Here is a 24,329-nt window from a genome sequence, read left to right as displayed (position 1 = left end):
AGACCTCCACCAAGGAATCCATGGTATGATCAGGAGTGTCGTGCTGCCACCGAAGAGAAAAATGCGGCATATAGAGCTACTTTACAATCAGTAGCAACGCGCAGCGCACGAGAGAGATACAGGGAGAAAAGGAGAGAAGAGAAACGTCTTTTCCGCAAGAAAAAAAGAGAGAGATGGAAAAGCGGGAGTGTTAACAAATCGAGATGTACAGGAGATAGAATGAAGTGCGAAAATTCTACCAAAGAGTGAAACATCAAACAGATGGCTTTGGTACAGGCACATCCTCCTGTAGAGACCAGCTAGGTAATTTGGTAACTGATACAGATAGTGTGCTAAGGATATGGAAAGAGCATTTTTCCAAACTGTTGGTATCCAATAGTAGCGAAGTCGACGAAGATACCACAGTCCCAATCCCAGAAGATGGTATTGAATGTATACCGCCCAGCCAAGATGAGGTAAAGACATCAATAAATCGGCTGAAGAATAATTAGGCAGCAGGAGCCGACGGCTTACCAGCCGAGCTGTTCAAAACGGAGGCGACACGCTGATAAGGTGTATTCATCAGCTAGTTAGATCCATCTGGCAGGAAGAACGAGTACCCGACGATTGGAACCTGAGTATCCTGTGCCCCGTCCACAAGAAGGGAGATAAGACTGTATGCTCTAACTATAGGGGCATAAGTCTACTCCCTATTGCCTACAAGATCATGTCAGGGATACTGTGCGAACGACTAAAGCCTATGGTCAACAAGATAATTGGACCATACCAACGCGGCTTTAGACCTGGCAAGTCCACGATTGACCAGATATTTACCCTGCGGCAAATCCTGGAGAAGACCCAAGAGATGCAGATTGACACCTACCACCTTTTTGTCGATTATAAAGCAGCCTTCGACAGCCCGCTGCGTTCAAAGGTATTCCAAGCCATGTCTGAATTTGGTATCCCCGCAAAGCTCATCCGGCTTTGTAAAATGACTTTAACTGACACGAGGTCCTCAGTTAAAATAGGAAAGAACCTCTCCAAAGAGTTTGGTACCAAAAGAGGTTTCAGACAAGGATACAGCCTTTCGTGTGATCTCTTCAACATCCTGCTGGAAAAGGTTATACGAGAGGCAAACGTCAAAAGAAGTGGCACAATCTACACCAATAGTCACATGTTACTTGATTATGCTGATGATATAGACATCATGGGCCGATCAGTAAAAGAAGTAACTGATGCCTTTATGAAGGTCGAAGGAGAATCTGCTAAAGTGGGTCTGGCGGTAAACGGTTAGAAGACCAAGTTGATGGTGTCAACGTCAACGCGCAATGAGTCCTCGGACCGACTGTGGAAGTTGGTTCCTATAATATTGAGGTGGTAAAAGACTTCGTCTACCTCGGCACCTCCGTAAACACAACAAACGACATCAGTTGTGAAATAAAAAGAAGAATTGTATTGGCCAACAGATGCTACTTTGGTTTAAGTAAGCAGTTTAAAAACAAAGCCACATCTCGTCAAACAAAAATAACGCTCTATAAAACACTGGTACTACCCGTGCTGATGTATGGCTCCGAAGCCTGGGTAGTTGCGCAAGCAGACATGGCAGTGCTTGGTGTGTTTGAGAGAAATATTCTTCGAAAGATATACGAACCAATCTGCGTTGATGGTGAATATCGAGTGGATGATGAGATGAAAAAGCGCGGTATTCCAGAGTGCGAAGCAACAAACAGAGAGAAATGGAGATCTTTTCTTAGTTCGGCCTATGGAACAAATGTTCTGTAATGGGCCAGCTAAGTAAGTAAGTAAGCTGTAATTTGACACTTGAAGTACTTAGTGGTCACCACACCTCTCTACCAAAAATTTTCAACACAGGTGCATGTTTGGATATAGCCCCCACATAACGGTACCTTCCGATTTAGGTATTTTGATGATTTTTAGCTATAATTTATAACTAAACTTGCTGTAATTTGACATATAAAGTACTTAGTGGTAAATTGTAAACATAGGTCCATGTTTGGATATAGCCCCCATGAAACGGTAACTTCATATTTTCCGCATTCTGAGAATTGTATTTAAATTTTTACCTAAATAGCGGTAAAATGATATTGAGGTTCCCAGTGTTCGCAAAACTATGAGAGCTAACAAAAATTGTTAATTAAGGTCCATATTTTCATATAGCCCTCATAAAGCGGTACCTGACGATTTCCGGTATTGTGAGGATTCTAGCCACAATTTTTAACAGAATTATCTGTTATTTGACGTTTGACCCCATTGACCATAGTCCACTAGAAATTATCAGGGTAGGTCTAAGTTTTGGTATAGCCTCCATATAACGTTACATACCGATTTTCGGTATTTTTTAGGATTTTTGCTAAAATTTTTACCCGAAATAGGAGTTGTTTGAAATATGAGGTTCCCAGTGTTCGCAAAACATCTCCATTAAAAATTGTAAATATATGTAGGTCGTGTTTTGGTATAGCCCTCATATAACGGTACCTCCCGAGTTTCGGTATTTTGATGACTTTAGTGACAATTTTTAACCGAACTAGCTACAATTTGTCCTACGTTTTTCAACCAAACTACCAGTAATTTTACATTCGCAGTAGTCACAAAACTTCTCCATCAAAAACTTTCAACATAGGTCCATGTTTTGTTATAACCCCTACCTATATAGCTGCATCTCCCGATTTTTGGTGTTTTGAGGGTTTTAGCTACAAGTTTTAGCTGAATTAGATGTAATTTCCCAGTTGTCACATAGCTCCTCCACCAAAAATGGTCAATATATATAGGTAGATATAGATAGGCACCATATAAAAGTGCCGCCCGAAAAAAGACATTTTATGTACATTATCTGACATTTTTAGGTACCCACTTATAGTTGTGGACAGGAATGAAAACAAATTCGGCCCCGCCGAACTTAACGCTTTTTTACTCGTTAATTTTTTTTATTTTCATTTAATTTACTTAAAATTCTTTTAGTTTTATTTATAATTATAATTTATGTGAATTTTATTTATATTAATTTACTTAAGTTTTTTATTTACTTACTTACTTAGCTGGCCCATTACAGAGCATTTGTTCCATAGGCCGAACTAAGAAAAGATCTACATTTCTCTCTGTTTGTTGCTTCGCACTCTGGAATACCGCGCCTTTTCATCTCATCATCCATTTGTTTGCGCCATCTATTCCTTGGCCTGCCAATTCTGCGTGCACCGCCAAGCGGTCCGTATTTATACGCCTTTTTAGCGGGTTCATCATCGCTCATTCTTATGATATCTCCTAGCCAACACAATCGCTGCATCTCGATACGTTTAACAATATTGATGTTGTTGTATAGCAGATACAGCTCGTGGTTCATGCGACGTCGATATTCACCATCAACGCAGATTGGTCCGTAGATCTTTCGAAGAATTTTTCTCCCAAACACACCAAGCACTGCCATGTCTGCTTGCGCAAGTACCCAGGCTTCGGAGCCATACATCAGTTTGCCTCTCGTATAACCTTTTCTAGCAGGATGTTGAAAAGGTCACACGAAAGGCTGTCTCCTTGCCTGAAACCTCTTTTGATACAAAACTCTTCGGAGAGGTTCTTTCCTATTTTAACTGAGGACCTCGTGTCAGTTAAAGTCATTTTACAAAGCCGGATGAGCTTTGCGGGAATACCAAATTCAGACATGGCTTGGAATAACTTTAAACGTAGCGGGCTATCGAAGGCTGCTTTATAATCGACAAAAAGGTGGTAGGTGTCGATCTGCATCTCTTGGGTCTTCTCCAGGATGTGCCGCAGGGTAAATATCTGGTCAATGGTGGACTTGCCAGGTCTAAAGCCGCATTGGTATGGTCCAATTATCTCGTTGACCATAGGCTTTAGTCGTTCGCACAATATCCATGACACGATCTTGTAGGCAATAGGGAGTAGACTTATGCCCCTATAGTTAGATCATACAGTCTTATCTCCCTTCTTGTGGATGGGGCACAGGATACTCAGGTTCCAATCGTCGGGTACTCGTTCTTCCTGCCAGATGGAGCTAACTAGCTGATGCATACACCTTATCAGCGTTTCGCCTCCGGTTTTAAACAGCTCGGCTGTTAGGCCATCAGCTCCTGCTGCCTTATTATTCTTCAGCCGGTTTATTGCTGTCTTTACCTCATCTTGGCCGGGTGGTATACACTCAATACCATCTTCTGGGATTGGGACTGTGGTATCTTCGTCGTCTTCGCTGCTATTGGATACCAACAGTTTTGAAAAATGTTCCTTCCATATTCTGAGTACACTATCTGTATCAGTTACCAAATTACCTTGCTGGTCTCTACAGGAGGATGTGCCTGTACCAAAGCCAACAGTTTGATGCTTGACTCTTTGGTAGAATTTTCGGACTTCATTCTGGCTCCTGTACATCTCGATTTTTTCACACTCCCGCTTTTCCATCTCTCTTTTTTTCCTGCGGAAAAGACGTTTCTCTTCTCTCCTTTTCTCCCTATACCTCTCTCGTGCGCTACGCGTTGCTACGGATTGTGAAGTAGCCCCATATACCGCATTTTTCTCTTCGGTGGCAGCACGACACTCCTGATCATACCATGGATTCCTTGGTGGAGATCTCTGGTATCCAAGTATGGATTTTGCGGCTGTTCGCATGGAGTGGGCAATGCTTTGCCATTGCGCTGATATGTTATCGGGATGAGGAGTGCTTTGATTAAGCAATTGGGCTAGTTGAGTGGAATATGCTGTGGCTATCTGTTGTGATTGCAGCTTACCGATGTCTAACTTTCGTGTTGTGTCTGTTTGTTCTTTGTTTGCTACGTTTAAGCGGGTGCGTACCTTTGCTGCAACAAGGTTGTGGCCCGAATCAATGTTTGGGTCTCGGAACGATCGTACATCCAACACGCTCGATGAATGTCTTCCATCTATCACAACATGATCAATTTGATTTCTTGTTTTCTGATCTGGAGACAGCCAGGTGCTCTTATGGATATCGAGATTATTAAATCTGGTACCGCTAACTACTATGTTTTTTGCAGCAGCAAAGTCTATCAGCCTCATACCATTGTCAGATGTTTCACTGTGGAGACTGAATTTCCCGACTGTTGGGCCAAAGATATTCTCCTTTCCAATTTTGGCATTAAAATCGCCTAGAATGATTTTAATGTCATGGGCAGGGCAATGGTCATATGTTTATTCTAAGCGCTCGTAAACTATATCTTCGGTCTGTTCGTCCTTTTCTTCAGTGGGAGCATGAGCGCAAATAAAGCTGATGTTGAAGAATTTAGCTTTTATTCGAATTGCAGCATATCTTTCATTCACTGGGATGAAGCTTGATACCAGATGTTTTAGCCTCCGACTAACTACGAATCCGCAGCCAAACTCATGCTTTACGTCATGGCAGCTATAATACAGTGCGTCACCTTTAGGTGTTGTTGTGACGCCTTTCCCAATCCATTGTATTTCCTGTATGACAGTAATATCGGCCTTGTACTTTTCAAGTACGTCTGCCAATGCGAAGACTGCGCCTTCTCTATAAAGACTGCGAACATTCCAGGTGCAGATTCGCAGATCATAGTCCTTAAAACGTTTGCGGGGGTCGTCAACTTTCGAGGGATTTGTTTTTCTTTTCTTTCGTTTTTTCATAGTAGGCTATTTTTTCTAGGGGAGGGTTACTAATCCGACGCCTAAACCCAAGTTTTTAACGTTCTTATGGGTGAACGCGCGGCACATGTTAGCTTACTACCTTTAACTGGTGTTGAAGGCAGTTCCCCAGTTGACACCACGGGGAGGTCAGTGTCCACTTGAGATGAAAGAGGGACCAAGATAAATCCTGGGCTTTGCCATGTTAAAACCGGTCAGGACCGCTGCTTGGTATCTTCCATCCCCTACGTCTCCGACTTATCAAGTACAATGCGTAAACTGTACCTTCTCTATAAAGAGTGCGAACATTCCAGGTGCAGATTCGCAGATCATGGTCCTTAAAACGTTTGCGGGGGTAGTCAACTTTTGATGGATTCGTTTTTCTTTTCTTTCGTTTTTTCATAGTAGGCTTTTTAGCGGTCAACAAAACACAATTCCTACCCTTGACCACCTTTTTTACGCCATCACTTATAATAAATAAAATATTATAATTCTAATTTCCATAAAAAACTTAAAATTTTCACTTTCTTTGACTTTCCCATGGAAAATGTCCCCATCAACCATAATCTCTCTGGTTTAGTGACATTATTTGAAACTATTTTTGCTTTTACTGTTGCAATTTAAGTAGCAAATAAAACAAGAACAATCTTGTCACTTTAACGATATCAACGATGATGTCGTCTTAGTGACAACTTCGAGACATCATCCAGCACCGAGTCATGGGGAGTAAGTGTTCTAACAAGTGTTAAATAACACTTTTGCTGCGAGGCGAACATCTTAAAGTTGGTGGCAAGAAAAAACAAGGAGAGTGACAAAGACATAAAGGCAACTCCCCACATTTTAAAATTGCAGACATCACCCTAGTCTCCTAGTCAGACACACACACACACTCAAAGTAAAAACTTCAAGAACTGCCAATAATGAGCATAATAATGATGAAAGCTCCTCCATTCATTGGCTTTTCACTCCTCGCCTGGCATTATTATCGCCTTAGACATCACCACCACACCATAGAATGCTTTTAACAGACACAAACCAAAATCATTAATGTCAAATTCAATTACAACGAATGACATTTGAGAGAAATGAAAAAGCAAAAAAAAATCCAAAACGAGAAGAATGGTCCTCCAACCAACACAGAAATTGACAGTTATTTAGTTAGTAACAATGAACGCGTTTCTTCTTATTAGATTCATTTCTTATTAGGATAGCTGGAAGTTATGAAAAGAGAAAATAAATTCAATAATGTTGGCGAGGACAAATACTTGGCTACAAAGAGGGGGACAATAGATGACAGCTACATTTCTCCGCACAAACAGCTTTCCTTCAATGATGATGACCAATTTAAACTTTGCTAACAAGCAAATCCCATGTAATCAGTTTTGCCAAAGGACAAAGGCGGTGGTATGATGAGCAGCCATTATTAAAAATTATTTTTATTAGCAGTTCAATTTTGGGGAGGGTTGGGAGTCACTTTTTTGGATTTCTTCAGTTAATTATTGAAAGTAATGAAAATAGATGCTTGATATAATCGTATTTCAATTTGTCAATCAAAGTGATTATATTTATATTTTCAGAGAAAAGGATTCTATAAGAGGAGATTTCTTTGAGATATTTAAATTGTGTGCTTTAAAATATTTTCTAGTAAATTTTTAGACTTAAATAATAAAATCTTCCAAACGAGAGGTCTTTTCACAGAAGACCAGAAAATGTGCTCATAGACAAAAAAAAAAAAAAAATTGTCTCAAAAAAACCCGCCTGTTGGTCTGCTGATCGTTGAAAAAATTGTCTTAAAAAATCCATGTTGTTGTTGTTGTTGTTGTAACAGTGTTATTATGTTTGTATGTTCGTTCTTCTGTTCAATCTGGCTCTGGGTCTATCTCCAGGTCCAGGAAATTGGCTGCTTCGATGGGATGTAACCACAGATCCACTTGAGTTAGATGAAAAGGTGTTTTGTGTCGTGCGGGCCCATGCCACATATTGGGCAGATGTCTTACACCGCGCGGTCGATTTCCGCCCAATAAGAATTTAGGCGACTGCAATATCCCGAGCGTAGTTGAGCCAAAACTACTCTAGTTTGTCTTGGCAATAAGAATTTACTACTTACTTACTTAGCTGGCCTTTTACAGAACATTTGTTACATAAGCCGAACTAAGAAACAATCTCCAATCCTCTCTGTTTGCTGCTGTATTTTCCCAATCTGGGATATGTAGCTTACTGATATCTCGTTTCACTTGTTCGCTCCAACGAAGCTTTGGCCTTCCAGATCTGCGAGAACCTCCATGCGGCCCGTATTTATACGCCTTTTTAGCGGGTTCATCATCACTCATTCTTATAACATGGCCTAGCCATCGCAATCGTTGTATCTCGATTTGTTCAACTACATTGATGTCATTGTATAGTTGGTACAGCTCGTTGTTCATACGACGCCGATATTCGCCGTCAACACAGATTGGCCCGTAGATCTTTCGAAGAATTTTTCTCTCGAACACACCAAGCACTGCCTTATCTGCTTGAGCAAGTACCCATGCTTCGGAACCATACATTAGCACGGGTAGTATCAGTGTTTTGTAAAGTGTTACTTTTGTTTGACGAGAGGTGGCTTTATTCCTAAACTGCTTACTCAGCCCAAAGTAGCATCTGTTAGCCAACACTATTCTTCTTCGTATTTCACAACTGATGTTATTTGTTGTGTTTATGGCGGTGCCGAGGTAGACGAAGTCCTTTACTACCTCAAAATTGTAGGTACCAACATTCACAAATGGTGCGGGGTTTGTGGTAATATTACGCGTCGATACCATCAACTTGGTTTTTTCGCCGTTTACTGCCAGACCAACTTTAGCAGATTCTCTTTCGACTTTTGTAAAGGTGTCAGTTACTTCCTTTACCGATCGACCCATGATGTCAATGTCGTCGGCATAAGCCAGTAACATATGGCTGTTCGTGTATATCGTTCCATTTCTTTTGACCTTCGCGTCTCGTATGACCTTTTCCAGCAGGATGTTGAATAGATCACACGACAGGCCGTCTCCTTGTCTGAAACCTCTTTTAGTAATAAACTCTTCGGAGAGGTTCTTTCCTATTTTAACTGAGGATCTCGTCTCAGTTAATGTCATTCTACAAAGCCGAATGAGCTTTGCAGGAATACCAAAATCAGACATGGCTTGGAACACCTTAATCGACGTAAAGATGGAAGGTGTCGATCTGCATTTCTTGGGTCTTTTCCAGGATTTGTCTCAAGGTAAATATCTGGTCAATGGTTGATTTGCCAGGTCTAAAGCGGCACTGATAAGGTCCAATAATTTCATTGACCATAGGCTTTAGTCTCTCACACAATATGCCAGATACTATCTTATACGCAATAGGGAGCAGACTTATGCCCCTGTAATTGGAGACCACAGTCTTATCACCCTTCTTGTGGACTGGACATAGGATGCTCACGTTCCAATTGTCGGGTACGCGTTCTTCCCGCCAGATGGTGCTAACTAGCTGATGCATACACCTTATCAGCGTGTCGCCTCCGGTTTTGAACAGCTCGGCTGGTAGGCCATCTGCTCCTGCCGCCTTATTATTCTTTAGCCGGTTTATTGCTGTCCTTACCTCATCTTGGCTGGGCGGTATACATTCAATACCATCTTCTGTGATTGGATCTGTGGTATCTTCGCCGTCTTCACTGCTATCGGATACCAACAGTATGGAAAAATGTTCTTTCCATATCCTGAGCACACTATCTGTATCAGTTACCAAATTACCTTGTTGGTCTCTACAGGAGGATATGCCTGTACCAAAGCCATCAGTTTGATGCTTCACTCTTTGGTAGAATTTTCGGACTTCGTTCTGTCTCCTGTACATCACTATTTGTTCACACTCCCTCTTTTCCATCTCTCTCTTTTTCCTGCGGAAAAGACGTTTCTCCTCTCTCCTTTTTTCCCGATACCTCTCTCGTGCGCTACGCGTTGCTACTGATTGTAAAGTAGCCATATATGCCGCATTTTTCTTCGGTAGCAGCACGGCACTCCTGGTCATACCATGGATTCTTTGGTGGAGGTCTCTGGTATCCAAGTACTGATTTTGCGGCAGTTTGCATGGAGTGGGCAATATTTTACCATTGTGCTGATATGTTATCGGGACGAGAAGCGCTTTCATTAAGCAATTGGGTCAGTTGAGTGGAATATGCTGTGGCTATCTGTTGTGTTTGCAGCTTAGCGATGTCCAACTTTCGTGTTGTGTCTGTCCGTGCTTTATTTGCAACGTTAAGACGGGTACGTACCTTTGCTGCAACGAGGTAATGGTCCGAATCTATGTTTGCTCCTCGGAACGATCGTACATCCAACACGCTCGATGAATGTCTTCCATCTATCACAACGTGATCAATTTGATTTTTAACGGGTGTTAAAGGCAGTTCCCCAGGTGACACCACGGGGAGGTCAGTGTCCACTTGGGATGAAAGAGGGACCAAGATAAATCCTGGGCTTTGCCATGTTAAAACCGGTCAGGACCGTTGCTTGGTATCTTCCATCCCCTACGTCACCCCAATAAGAATTTAGGCGACTGAAATATCCCGAGCGTAGTTGAGCCAAAACTACTCTAGTTTGTCGTGGCAGCTGACGCTCCTCAGCTGCAATAGATGGGGGATGTATTTCGAGGACTTTATTCACACTATAATTGCTTAAGGCCTTGGCAACTGCATCCGTGTAAATACTATTTAAACCTGCTTGATATGCTTGTTGATCTAGGGGTTCTCTCCTGTATCGTTGGACCTCTCCCTCTAGAGCATGGATATCCTTCCTGATCTGCCTGAATGTGTCGGGCCTACCCACAAGATAGTGATTGGGATGGCTCAGGCGGTAACGTCCAAGCAGGTACTGCCAACGAAAGCATCTCATTGTGTTGATTTACTGGAAGAATCTTTGCCTCTTCATGTAGATGGTTCACTGAAGATTTGAGGAGGCACCCTGTTGCTGTTCTCAGGGCGGCATGCTGGCAAGTTTGAATCTTTTTCCAATTCGTATCACATAATCTGGGGGACCAGACTGGCGCCGGATAGCTTACCACAGACCGATCTATCGCGTTATATGTGGTCAACAAGGTTTATTCATCTGTACCCCAAGTGTTGCCGGCTAGGGACTTGAGGACCTTGTTCCTACTTTTCAGTTTGTCGCAGATAGCTGTGGCGTGCGCGCACGACGTGAAAGTAGTGTCGAATGTGACCCCTAAAATTTTGGGGCAGTTTGTGGTCGGAATTCTGCTACCGTCGACCACGACATTCAATTCTCTTCCAAACTGCGCTGTCCATGTGGTGGAACAGAGTGACTGTTGATTTTGTGGCGGAAATTTGCATATTCCTAGCATGGAAAACGGTGGTAAGATCGGTTAAATAGTTGTTCAGTCTCTCACAGATGTCATCAGGATAGGTACCCGACGCCAGGATCGTGCAATCATCCGCATACGTTACGATCCCGATGCCGTCTGGAGGGGGCAGAATACAGGATAGGTAGAGGTTAAACAGTTCGGGAGATATCACCCCACCTTGGTGAACTCCCTGTTTCATTCTACGGGGTTTGGACTTATTGTTCCTGAATTCCACGTACGACTGGCGTCCACACCTATAATTGACTATCCAACATTTCAAGCTTTCAAACAGGATAGAGTGCCTGACTGTATCAAAGGATTTTGATAAGTCAAGCGCCACCACTTGACAAATATGTGTGGTAATGGCGTGCAGCGCAGTTGTCGTGCTGTGCTGCTTACGGAATCCATGCTGATGATCGGCAACTTGATAGCTATTTCTGAAACTGGGGAGGACTCAAGGGTCTTTGCTACGGGTGACAAAAGCGAAATCGGCCTGTACGATTCACTTTTGCTGTCATTCTTGCCGGGCTTCCGTAGTGGAACCACCCTGCCCATTTTCCAGACTTCCAGGTGGATAGCGATAAGTTGAGAACTTTAGTGAGATACTCCACTCCCGGCTCATCCAGCTGCTTCAGCATTACCATGGAGATTCCATCGGGGCCCAACGCTTTGGATGATTTAGCGTTCCTGATGGCATTGGCAACATCATCCATTGTAAACTGTGGTGGTTCCTCCTCGGCAGGAAGAGATCTGATGCGACGTAATACTCTTCTCTTCGCCCTGTCACTCTCGGTGTGCTCGACAAACTGTCGATTGAAATAACTTGTGCACCTCTTCGGGTCAGTCAACGTAACGTCGCCAAACGTGACTGAGGTCCTATCTTCCCTTCTTCCAGGGTTCGAGAGTGACTTAACCGTTGCCCACAATTCACCTATACCGGCTCCAATGTTGCAACTCTTCAGATGATTTAAGCACTTGTTCCGCTTATGCTCGCCGACCAGCCTGTTAACTTCCAGTGTCAGCTGCCTGACTCCGGGGTCATCATCAGCAGTGATGATGTCTCGGAACTTCCTTTCCGCTACCCGAACATCAGAAGGATTGGGCAGTTCTCTGAAGCGGTGATTGGTGAACTCTCTTAAACCCGACCAATCAGCTCTCTTATGATTGACGAATGTGCGGCGTTCAGAGGTAATGAAATCGGGCGGTCTGCTAATGGAGACAATTATGGGGAGATGGTCTGATCCAAGGGAAATGACGGGTTGCCAGGTAACGATGGTTATATCTGGCGAGCTGTGACACTCTCCTCTAATTCTGTTAGGGGCATCCTCATTGACCGTGCAAAACGTAGAGCTGTCAATCTGCTCAGCCAGCGCTGTACCTCTCTGGTCGTTTCCGAGCTCCAAATGCCACATCTCATGATGCGCAATAAAGTCCCCCAGGACCAGACGATTATGACCTTCCAAAAGCGGGCTAATGTTAGGCACGTAATCTGAGATACAGCTATTTCTCGGCGGAATGTATACGTTCAGCAACTCTATCTCGGCAGTTCCACACCTAACTGCTACCCCCATACATTCCATGTACGGGTCATTAGAGACCGGGTCAAGCGAGGTAGGTCTGTATTGGACAGACTGGAGCAATAGGAAAGCTAATCCCCCACCTCCACTTCTGGTGCGATCCTTCCTTAGCACGTTGTAACCATCGCAACGTTGTAAGCTACAGTTGTTGTTGAGCTTCGTTTCTTGCACCGCAGCGACCTTGATATTCCTCCGACTCATGAAATCTACTATTTCCTCGACCTTACCTCGGAGTCCATTGCAATTAAATTGCAAAAAGGATGCATTTTCCGGGATTGGGACAACAACGGCTGGTGTTAAGGGCTGCATGTGCGGTCGTTGTCGAGGGGACTGCGGGGGGAGTCTCATAATCAGACGACGAGGGAGTTTCGTAATCCGATGACGACTCACTGGGACTGTATTCACACAGCATGCAGCAACATAGTCCCTTTCGTTGTCCCTCACGTGGACAAGTCCAGAGCAACCCCTTAGATGCACCCACTCCAGACATCTATTGCATCTCACCGAAGGCTGGATGTGGGTGAAGATGCGGATGTGACAAACCTGGGTTATCCTCCGTCCCGGCACGGACCAAAAAGATTCGGAGCAGCCATTCCGGGATATGCTGCTCCCAACACAGTGAAACGAAACAAATACAAACATATGTTCACTGAGGTGGCAGGCGCTGGCCGGAACAATGATGTTGTGTGGTTCCGGGTCAATCCGGTACAAATAACCCGCTGCCGTGGTCTGCTGACCCTTCGCTCTATTGTTCAATAAAAAAAATTAAAAATTTTTCTCAACCAAATTGTTATAAATAAATATGTCCTGGATTATTCGGGAGCAACGAAGTTGATGTTAGCTTCCACTCAACATTAAAATATGAATTTGAAAAATATATGAAATGAAGCAAATGGAGCAGAACTTTGTAAGAAGCAAGTTTTCTTTCCCCTCCAAGCAAAGTTTAACGAAGTTGTATAACAAATTTCATTCCACTCAAAGGAATACCAGCAGCAACAACAACGTTAAAGTTAAGTGCACGGAATTCTGTTACAATGTGAATTCAATAAAAAATCGTTGTGCGTATTAAAGCAAGGCACAGTAATAAGTTTATAAGAGAAGATTTTACAGTTATTATAAAGTTTTGCTTTATAATTTCATTTCTTTCTCTCGGCCATCATTAATGAATGGTTGGCTGGCGGTTGGTTTATTAAAAACTAACCAACTGCCCTTCACAGAGTTCACTGCACATTCGACTGCCACTCTACCTTTCTGCATTGCTGGTCCACGAAGTGTTGTTGCTGCTTTTTGGAATCATTCTTATGGAAATAGCTTTTAAATTGCACTTTTCCACTTCATTTAAATGCTGCCTGGTTAGCAGGTCTGATTGTACGCCTGCCGTGGCTATCAATTTGCAATTTTATGATCATTTATTTACTACGTTATTTTATTATGTTGTTGTTATTATTCATTGGAACCTTGCAGGTTTTTATTCAGCTAGAAAATAAAGCATCCCAGCAGCACAACATGAATCCTTGTTTATATCATGGCAATAAGTATCCTGTTTGCTGGAGGTCCTGGTGCTAGTTTTCTGTGTAGGTGTTGTTTGCTTCTCTGTTACAGAAGACATTAATAAAGGAAACCAAATGGCGGAAAAGGAAATAATGTTTATTCTATTAAATAAGGATATTTATTGATGTAATAATAAGAATGTTTCTAGAAGAAATATTGAATGAAAAATCGTTGCCAAAAATTCACCGCCATCACCAATGCGATACAAAATCAAGACAATTAAATTGATGACCTGCGGAAGGAAGCAAAAGGAAATCAATTAAGAAATTTTCTATAAATGCATTTAAAATTAATTATTTCAATAGTTTGGAGCTGCAGTAACAGCATAAAGAAAGAAAAACCACATTATTTCAACTAGAAGTGCTTTATCCGCTCTTATCCGTTTTATCCGAATATTTTCATTGAGGGAATACTAATTTTTTGTAATATTTTCACCATTAATTAATGCATAACTGATTATCCGTTTTTATCCGAAATTTCGTTTTATTACATTTTAATGGAAAAATTGCTAAATATACTAAGCCTACAAACGTGTTATCCGCGGTTATCCATTTTTATCCGATATTCGTTTTATTAAATTTTAGTGGAAAAATTGCTAAATATACCAAGCCTACTTTAAATTACGTAAAAATGAAAGAATTTTGACAATATTTGACCTAAAAACGTGTTATCCGTGATTATCCGTTTTATCCGAAATTTCGTTTCATTAAATTTTAGTGGAAAAGTTGATAAATATACTAAGTCTAATCTAAATTACGTGAAAATGAAAGAATTTTGACAATATTTGACCCAAAAAGGTGTTATCCGCGATTATCCGTTTTTATCCGAAATCTCGTTTTACTGAATTTTACTGGAAAATCTTCCAAATATACTGCTTCTCATCTCAATTATATCATAACGATAGAATTTTTACAATATTTGGTCTAGAAAGGTGTTATCCGCGATTATCCGCTCTTATCCGAAATCTCGTTTTACTGAATTTTACTGGAAAATCTTCCAAATATATTCCTTTTCATCTCAATTGTATCAAAACGGAAGAATTTTAAGCAATATTTTGGCCTAAAAATGTGTTATCCGCTATTATCCGTTTTTATCTGAAATTTCATTTAAATGGATTTTAGTGGAAAATGTTGCAAATGTTGTTCGTCCGATAATTTTTCATCTAAATACCACGCAACGAACAAATTTTGACAATATTTGGCCTTGAAGTGCCCTATCCGCGATTATCCGTTTTTATCCGCAATTTCGTTTTAGTAAATTTTTATTAAAAATGTTCCAAATATGTGGGTTTTTTATCAAAATGGCATTACAACGAACGAATTTTGACAATATTCCACTTAGAAATAATGTCTTATCCGCTATTATCGGTTTTTATACGAAAATCCGTTTTATTAAATTTTAGTGAAAAATTGCCAAATATACTTCTTTTCATATATAAAATACTTGAAAACAAAAGAATTTTGTCATTATCCGACCTAGAAAAGCCTTATCCACGATTATCCGTTTTTATCCGCAAAATCTCAAAGTGCTGGGAAATGTTCAAAATCATTTAAAAATTATAGCGAATCATAAAATAAAGAAAACTAAAAAATTGAAAAACTAAATCCTTTATCCAAGCTTATCCCTTTTTATCCTCAAAATTTCAAAATCATGGAAAATCATAAAAACAGTTTTAGAATGATAGAGAATGGCAAAATAATGTAATTTAAAAATTTTAAAGTGTGAAAAAACTACTTTTACGATCTTTATCCATGCTTATACGTTTTTATCCACAAAATCTTAAAGTGCTGGAAAATATTTAAAATCATTTCAAAATGGTGGGGAACGAAAAAATAAAATCGTCTGACAATTTAAAAATGTGAAAAAAACTACTACTAAGAGCTTTATCCACGCTAATCCGTTTTTATCCGCAAAATCTTGAAGTGAGGAAAATTGTTCAAAATCATTTTAAAATGATAGAGAAAGATTAAATAAAGTTTTTTTTTTACAATTTTAAAATATGAAAAATCACTCCTAAGACCTTTATCCACGCTTATCCGTTTTTATCCGCAAAATCTCAAAGTGTTGGAAAATATTCAACATCAGCTCACAATGACAGAGTATTGGAAAATAGTGACATTTAACAATTTTAAAATGTGAAAAACTACGTTTAAGACCTTTATCTACACTTATCCGTTTTTATCCGCAGAATCTCAAAATGTAGGGGAAATATTCAAAATCAATTTAAAATGATAGCGAATCATAAAATAAAGGCATTTAACAATTTTGAAATGTGAAAAACTACTTCTATGATATTTATTCACGCTTATCCGTTTTTATCCACAAAATCGCAAAGTGCTGGAAAATATTCAAAATCATTCCTAAATGATAGAAAATGATTAAATAAAGACATTTAACCATTCTAAAAACTATTTTTAAGACCTTTATCCACGCTTATCTGTTTTTATGCACAAAATCTTAAAGTGCTGGAAAATATTCAAAATCATTTTAAAATGACAGAAAGTGATTAAATGAGGCCATTTAACAATTTTAAAATGTGAAAAACTACTATTAAGGCCTTTATCCACGTTTATCCCTTTTTATCCGCAAAATCTCAAAGTGAGGGAAAATGATAAAAATCATTTCAAAATGATAGAGAAAGATAAAATAAAGCTTTTTTACAATTTTAAAATGTGAAAAATCACATCTTAGACCTTTATCCACGCTTATCCGTTTTTATCCGCAAAGTCTCAAAGTGAGGGAAAATGTTCAAAATTATTTCAGGAAGATAGAGAGTGATGAAATAAAGTCGTCTGACAATATCGACGCCTCCAAACAATAGTATGCTAAGTCGACTTAGCATGTTTTCAAGTTCTTTGCATTTTTATATTAAACGTCCTTTAACTTAACTTCTGTCAAATTTTGGTAATGATCGGACAATCCGAACAGAAGTTATAACCAAATTTTTACTTAGCATAGTACTGAAGGTCAAAGAAATTTCCAAATTTTAGAGCTTGTCCTGCAAAACTCGCTTTTCAGAATTAGCAAACTATTATTTGGAGGTGTCGAACGTCCTTTAACATAAATTCTGTCAAATTTTGGTAATGATCGGACAATCCGAACAGAAGTTATAAACAAATATTTACTTAGCATAGTACTGAAGTTCAAAAAAATTTCCAAACATTGAGAGCTTCTCCTGCAAAACTCACTTTTTAGACTTAGCATACTATTATTTGGAGGTGTCGATATAATCACTAACGTTCCCCGAGGCCGTTGATAGTCCAAATCGACGTAGAATTGCAGTTCTTCCGTGTTCGGAACTGCGCCATGAACTTAGCTCCTTAAGACGAAGTGCACTCATTGCTGCCAGTTCCTGTACTACTAGGTCTAACGGATGTAGATCCAGTAGCACATTCAGGGCAGCTTGTGGAGTGCTCCTCATGTCACCAGTGATTAGGACTGATGCCGCTCTTTGGACGCTGTTCATTTTGTTTAGATATGTCGTTTTGTTGAGAGCATTCCACCATACCAGAGAGCCATATGTAAGAATTGGGCGTACAATGGTCGTATATATCCAGTGGATTACTGTTGGTCTCAGACCCCAGCTCTTGACAATGGAATTTTTGCAGGATGCGTATAGAGCTATTAGACCTTTCTTGGTGCGCTCCTCGACATTCCTTTTCCACGTGAGTTGGTGGCTTCCGAAGAGAGTTCTAGAATAACTCCGTCCAGCACTGGTAGGGTGAATGGTCTGACCTTCCTTTTGTTTGTAAATTGAACTAGGTCAGTCTTTGATGGGTTCACTCCGAGGCCATTGTTGAGTGCACATCTTGATAACTTGACCAGAGCTCCATGCATAAGTTCTGATAGTGTCTGTGGAAACTTCCCGCTAAACATGATGACAACGTCATCAGCATATGCGATGGTCCTTATACGCAGCTTATCAAAATCCTTGAGTATTTCATTTATCACTAGAAGCCACAGTAGTGGTGATATGACACCACCTTAGGGTTTACCTCTGGTGACATGCTTCCGGATGGAACTTCCACCAATAATTGAATTGATTATTCGACTGCTAAGCATACTATCAATCCAATTGACCAGTGTGGACGGTACACCTAGGTTTATCAGAGACTTGTGTATGGACTCAAGTCTAAAGTTATTAAAGGCACCCTCTATGTCAAGGAATGCAGCTAGCGTATAGTACGAGCCCTTCATATTTCTCTCAATATATCCTACTACCTCGTTTAACGCTGTATCTACCGATTTGCCTTTTAGGTAGGCATGTTGGGCGGAACTTAGGTCTGTGGCTGAAAGCTTGGCTCTGATGCCAAGATCCAGCAGCCTTTCTAAAGTTTTCAATAAAAAGGAGGAGAGACTAATTGGTCTGTAGTCTTTTGGAAGTGTGTGGCTTGACTTCCACGCTTTAGGGATGTATACCACAGTTACTTCCCTCCAAAGAGCCGGTATGTATGATAAGCATAGACAAGCCCTGAAAATAAGTTCCAGGTGTGGAATCAGTGACTCCAGTGCGTTGTGTAGCATTGCAGGTATGATTCTATCTGGTCCGGGTGACTTAAAGGGCTTGAATGTGTTTATGGCCCATTTTATTTTTGGTTGACTAATGATTTCCTCTATAACACTCGCATCTACGGTGGTATGGTTGTGTATCCTTGGAACATCAGGGTGTTCTGATTTATCCATACAATTAGGAAGGTGAGTATTAGCAAGGAGATCTAGAGTCTCTAGGCCGGAGTTAGTCCATGTGCCGTCGGCCCGTTTGATACTACCAATGGTTTTCGGGTCCTTTGATAGTACCCTACGGAATCTGGCCACGTCCTTTACTCCTTCAATCGTCTCACTAAAGCAAATCCAAGATTTGCGCTTAGCCTTCTTAATCGCACTATGTATTTATAGAAAGATACCTTGTAGTTCTCCCAATCGTTTGACAACTTTGATTTGTTGGCTTTATTGTAAAGCCTTCTGCTAATCTTTCTTAGATTGACGAGATCTTTCGACCACCAGACCGGTTGGCTTCTCCTGCCAGGGTGAGTTAGTGGGCAGGAGGCCTCATAGCTATCCACCATAACCTCTGTTACATGTTTCACTGCATTATCAACCTCTTCGGCTGCGTATGACTAACTTCAGCAATCATACGATCCATGGCTTATTATATAAAAGAATATGTTAAAATTGTCTTTAATGGAGATTGACCGTGATGAGAGACAGTCACATCACGAAGTTCAGTGCGGTTCACAACAAAATTCTGAATAAACCAGAATATAAAAAACTTTTTCGTACTAGTATTTTCGCTAATAAATTGCGAGTGATAAAGATTATAAAAAACTTATAAAAACATTAAATAAATGAGTGAGCCTAAGGCTCAAACTTCAAATATAAACAATGTAATCGAAAGTCGTGCAAATAAAAACGAAAATACCAGAAAACGGAAGAGCGAAAATATGAATACTCAGCAGACACCAAAAATTCTAAAAAATAATTATTATGCTGTGCTTGACATTGAGAATGACGAGCAATGCAACAAAGACGTACTCTCAGAATTTGAGAAACACGTGCAAAAGAAAAAAGAACAAACACCCAATGCACCAGCTAATCATTCTCCAACTACACAAAGCACAAACAATAATAATCAATCACAGCAGCAACCCAACGTTGCCTGCGCGAATAACAACAACATCATTCCTCTCGATGAGAGTAAAAAAACCAACAAAATACCACCAATCTATATTGTCAATATTGAAACAAAAGACTTAAAACAATTTATTAAAAATGGATTAAACATAAAAGACTTCAGTGTTAAAATCTTCAGAGATAAAAGAGCTCTGTACATGAGTAACTTGGATGATTATATGAGAGTTAAGGCCTATTTGGAAAAGGCTAAAGCAAATTTTTATACATTTACACCGAAAATAATAAAATCAAAAACTATATTACTAAAAGGAATAGAAGCAGATACAGATCCAAATGAAATCTTGGAAGATCTTTCCAGACATGAAAACGAAGAACTAAAAATCTTAAAAGTTAGTCCATTCACGACTAAGTACTCTACAAAAAATAATAAACCTCTTCATATGTTCTTGGTACAAATTAGTGCAAACAGCAACATAAACAAACTGAAGCAAATAAAGCGTGTGCTTTTAATAAACGTCACTTGGGAGCATCTCAAACGTCCCGAAATAAGTCAATGTAGGAATTGCCAAGGGTTCTTCCACAATGCAGCAAATTGCTTTCTTCCGCCGAAATGTGTGAAGTGCGATAAAAGCCACGAAAAAGGAAAATGCACCATGGCAGCGGTACCAGAAAATGAAAAGGATAAATTATATTGCGTTTTATGCAATAAATACGGACACCCCGCCTCTTATAGAGGTTGCGAAGTCTATAAAAACTTGCAGCAAAAACTTAGATCAAGAAAACAAACTATTATAGAAAGTAAAACTAACAAAAATAACAATTATATATACACAAATCAAAATATGAGTTACGCTAACACTACAAAAGGAACGGTAACATTACCTTCAAATGATACACATAATACGAATAATTCGTTTATGAACGATATAAAATCAATGTTAACTAACTTAACTAATCAGGTTATTAACTTGCAAAAGCAGTTAAATATACAAACTGCTCGCGTAGATACCATCTTTACTATGATGGGAGTATGATGATGACGGACCAAAACAGTACATCAAGATATCTCAAAATTGTACAAATAAATGTAAATTCTCTAATACGTCTGCCTAGAAGATTTGAATTGCAAACATTTTTGGATACAAACAATCCAGACATAATCCTTTTAAATGAAACTAAATTGAACCATAGGCACAGAGTCTCATTTAAAAACTATAACATAATAAGGAAAGACAGAGATGGAGCAACTAGAGGTGGGGGAACAGCGATTTTGATCAAAAGTAACATAAAATACAAAGTCTATAACAACAATACCATAAGCACTCTAGAGAATCTCGAAACTTGTATTGCAAAGATATCTATAAACTCCAACACTTCTTTATATGTCATTTGTGCTTACTATCCAGCCGGTAATTCAAATACTATAAACTCGGACATAAATAAAATTTTTCACTCGATGAATCTTCAGAATCTAAACAACTATTACATTTTAGGTGGAGACTTAAACTGTAAGCATAGGGAATGGGGGAATGCAGAAAATAATACGAGAGGCAACAACTTAAACGCTTGGTTAATTGAGAAAGAAATAGAGTTTAGATGTAAACTCTACGCTCCACAACATCCATCTTACCCCCGTACCGGTTCGTTTATTGATTTATGCATAGCAGACTCTAGACTAAATATACAAAAAGAAAACACCTCAATAAACTGTCTTAAAACACTTGACTACGACAGTGACCACAATGCCCTGGAAATATTAGTCAAACTCGAAAATTGTACGAATGTAATGTCTCTTACTAATGAAGAAATAATGTACAAATTAGACTATAAAAAGACAAATTGGAGAACATTTGAGCGTAAAATTTTACAGAAATTGAATGCAGAAAATACAATTCCTTCCAATAGAAATTTATCGAACATAGAAATAGACAATTATCTCCATAAGCTACATTCCATAATAACAGAGGTTATTAATAATACTGTACCAAAAATTAAAAACAATTTTGGAAATACAAAATACACTAATAGTATTATTAAAAAGCTACATTCTGAAAAAAGTAAGCTATTAACTTTATTAAAGAAACATTACCGTCTGGAAATAATTCTGCCCGAGGCAACCCTATCCATATTGAAAGCAAAAATAAAACTAATAAAAAAATTATTACAAGAAAACCTGTCACTGGTAGTAAATAATAAATTCAAAGAAAGGTTGAGTAAGATTAACTGTAAAGATCCCACAAGTATGTTCAAAGAAACTAAATTCTTGAAGAAATCCAATCCATTAAACATACCAAAATTAATTATACACGAATCTGAAGAAAACATTCTGCAAAGAGCAAGAATAGATAGACAAAACTTAGAAAAAGATAATATGAGTAATTTTATAGTTCATGATCAACATGAAATTCTCGACACTATAGGAGCTTACCTAGAATCTCTTCATGATTACAAACAAATAGATGTCAATAATAGCACACATACTACTGTTCAAGAATATTTCCAGAACTTCATTCAAGAAAAAACTAGACAAGAACTCGATCAAACTACACTTATAAACTTCAATGAAAATCAAAGATCTGACAATTTTAACGATAATCAAACTAATAACTACTTTGTAACGAAAGATGATATTTATTATATATTTTCCAACTTAAGAAGTAAATTATCAACAGGTTTAGATAATATTCCTAATGTTATTTTAAAAAAACTTCCGTATGCCATATTAGATAACTATGTCATTTTATTTAACAATATGTTAAATAATGCATATTTTCCTGAAATTTGGAAAATGACAAAGGTAGTAATTCTGCCTAAAAAGGATAAAGATGCTAGTTATCCAAATAACATAAGACCCATTAGTTTGCTATCAAATATTGGGAAAACATTTGAAATTTGCATACATAAGAGTATTATTAAGCACATGACTGAAAACAAAATCATTAACGAAAAGCAATTTGGTTTCAAATTTCAACATTCAACAACGAACGCAGTTGCTTTATTATCCTCAGAAATAAACTGGAATTGGAACAAAGGCCTATACACAGGGGCATGTTTTATCGATATGGAAAAAGCCTTCGATAACGTATGGATCCCAGGGCTAATATATAAACTAATTTCACTTAACTTCCCAAAAAGTTTAATAACAATAATACACAATATGATTGTCGACAAACAATATATTATTTCTCATAAGGGAGAAAGGAGTAAATATATTTACAGCATCGTAAACGGGCTACAACAAGGGGCTGTTACCTCTCCCACATTATTCAATATATATTTGATGGAATTGACTAACAAGGTTGAAAACATTATTTCTTTTGCGGATGATATTGTAATTTATCATCCAGGCAAAACAGTTGGTGAGATAAATTCAGGACTTCAACAAGCTTTCAATGTAGTTGAAAAATATACAGTTGATTGGCATTTAAAGATAAATATAGGAAAATGTGAATCCATATTGTTTAGACCACCTGTAGGACAATGCAATTCCAATGTAAGGAAAAACTGGAAAAATTTCACTATAAAATCCAATTTAACAAATACGAATATTTCAACAAAACATCAAATAAAATATCTCGGAATTATTATGGATAAATTTCTATACTTTAATGAGCATATTAAAACTGCTATCAATAAAGCACGTAAAGCCTTCTTTTTATATAGTTCCCTGTTTTATTCAAAACAATTAGATATTGGCGTTAAATTAGCTCTGTATAAGACTTTAATTCGCCCAATAATAACTTATGGGTGCCCTATATGGTACAATATATCTCCTTCGGTTATGGAACAATTAAGAGTATTTGAAAGGAAATGTCTGAGAGCATGCACTTCAACATACAGAACACCTTCTAGTCAATACACGAAATTTGTTAGCAACAAAATACTGTATAACAAAGCAAATATTAATAGAATCGACATTTTCATCATAAAACTAATCAGAAATCATATAGATCGTTGCTCCAAAAATTTCGAGAACAATTTGATTATGGCACCATTTTATACAAGCGATGAATATATAAGAAATGCCATACAAAATGGTTTCGTTCCCCCAGAAGCTTTTCTATTTCTTGATAAAAATCATTACATTCAAGATGAAAATGCAATACCTGTAATTTATCATATATTCCGTCGTGCAAACAATAAAGCTATACAAAGCTTAACATACAATTGTAGTGAATTCAGATTTAGTACAAGTATTTCAAATAAAGATAGACAATTATTATCAAGAAACGAAAAATTCTGGTGGCTTACCGAATAAATATGAATTACATTAACGTCCTAATGTTACCTTCCTTTTACTAACTAACCTTTCTTTTATAATAACCATAAAAAATATAAATGTAATGTTTTTTTGGCATGTTTTCATTACATTGAAATTTAACGAAAATATTTATATATATACATTGTAATAAATAAATTGTACAAATGCAAAATTCCACTATTAAAAATTATACTAGAGAGCCCGTTGTTGGGACAATGTATTATATTATTATAAGAAATACTATTGTTTATTATAGTTTACATAATTATAAGTATACCAATAAAAATAAACAACTTAAAAAAAAAAAAAAAAAATTGTCTTTAAAAATTCACGTCTGCTGTTTAAATATTTTTGTC

This window comes from Musca autumnalis, unplaced genomic scaffold (genome assembly GCF_047663935.1).
Source record: "Musca autumnalis isolate F117 unplaced genomic scaffold, ASM4766393v1 scaffold_4, whole genome shotgun sequence".
Taxonomy (NCBI): Eukaryota; Metazoa; Arthropoda; class Insecta; order Diptera; family Muscidae; genus Musca; species Musca autumnalis.
This window is presented reverse-complemented; position numbering follows the sequence as displayed.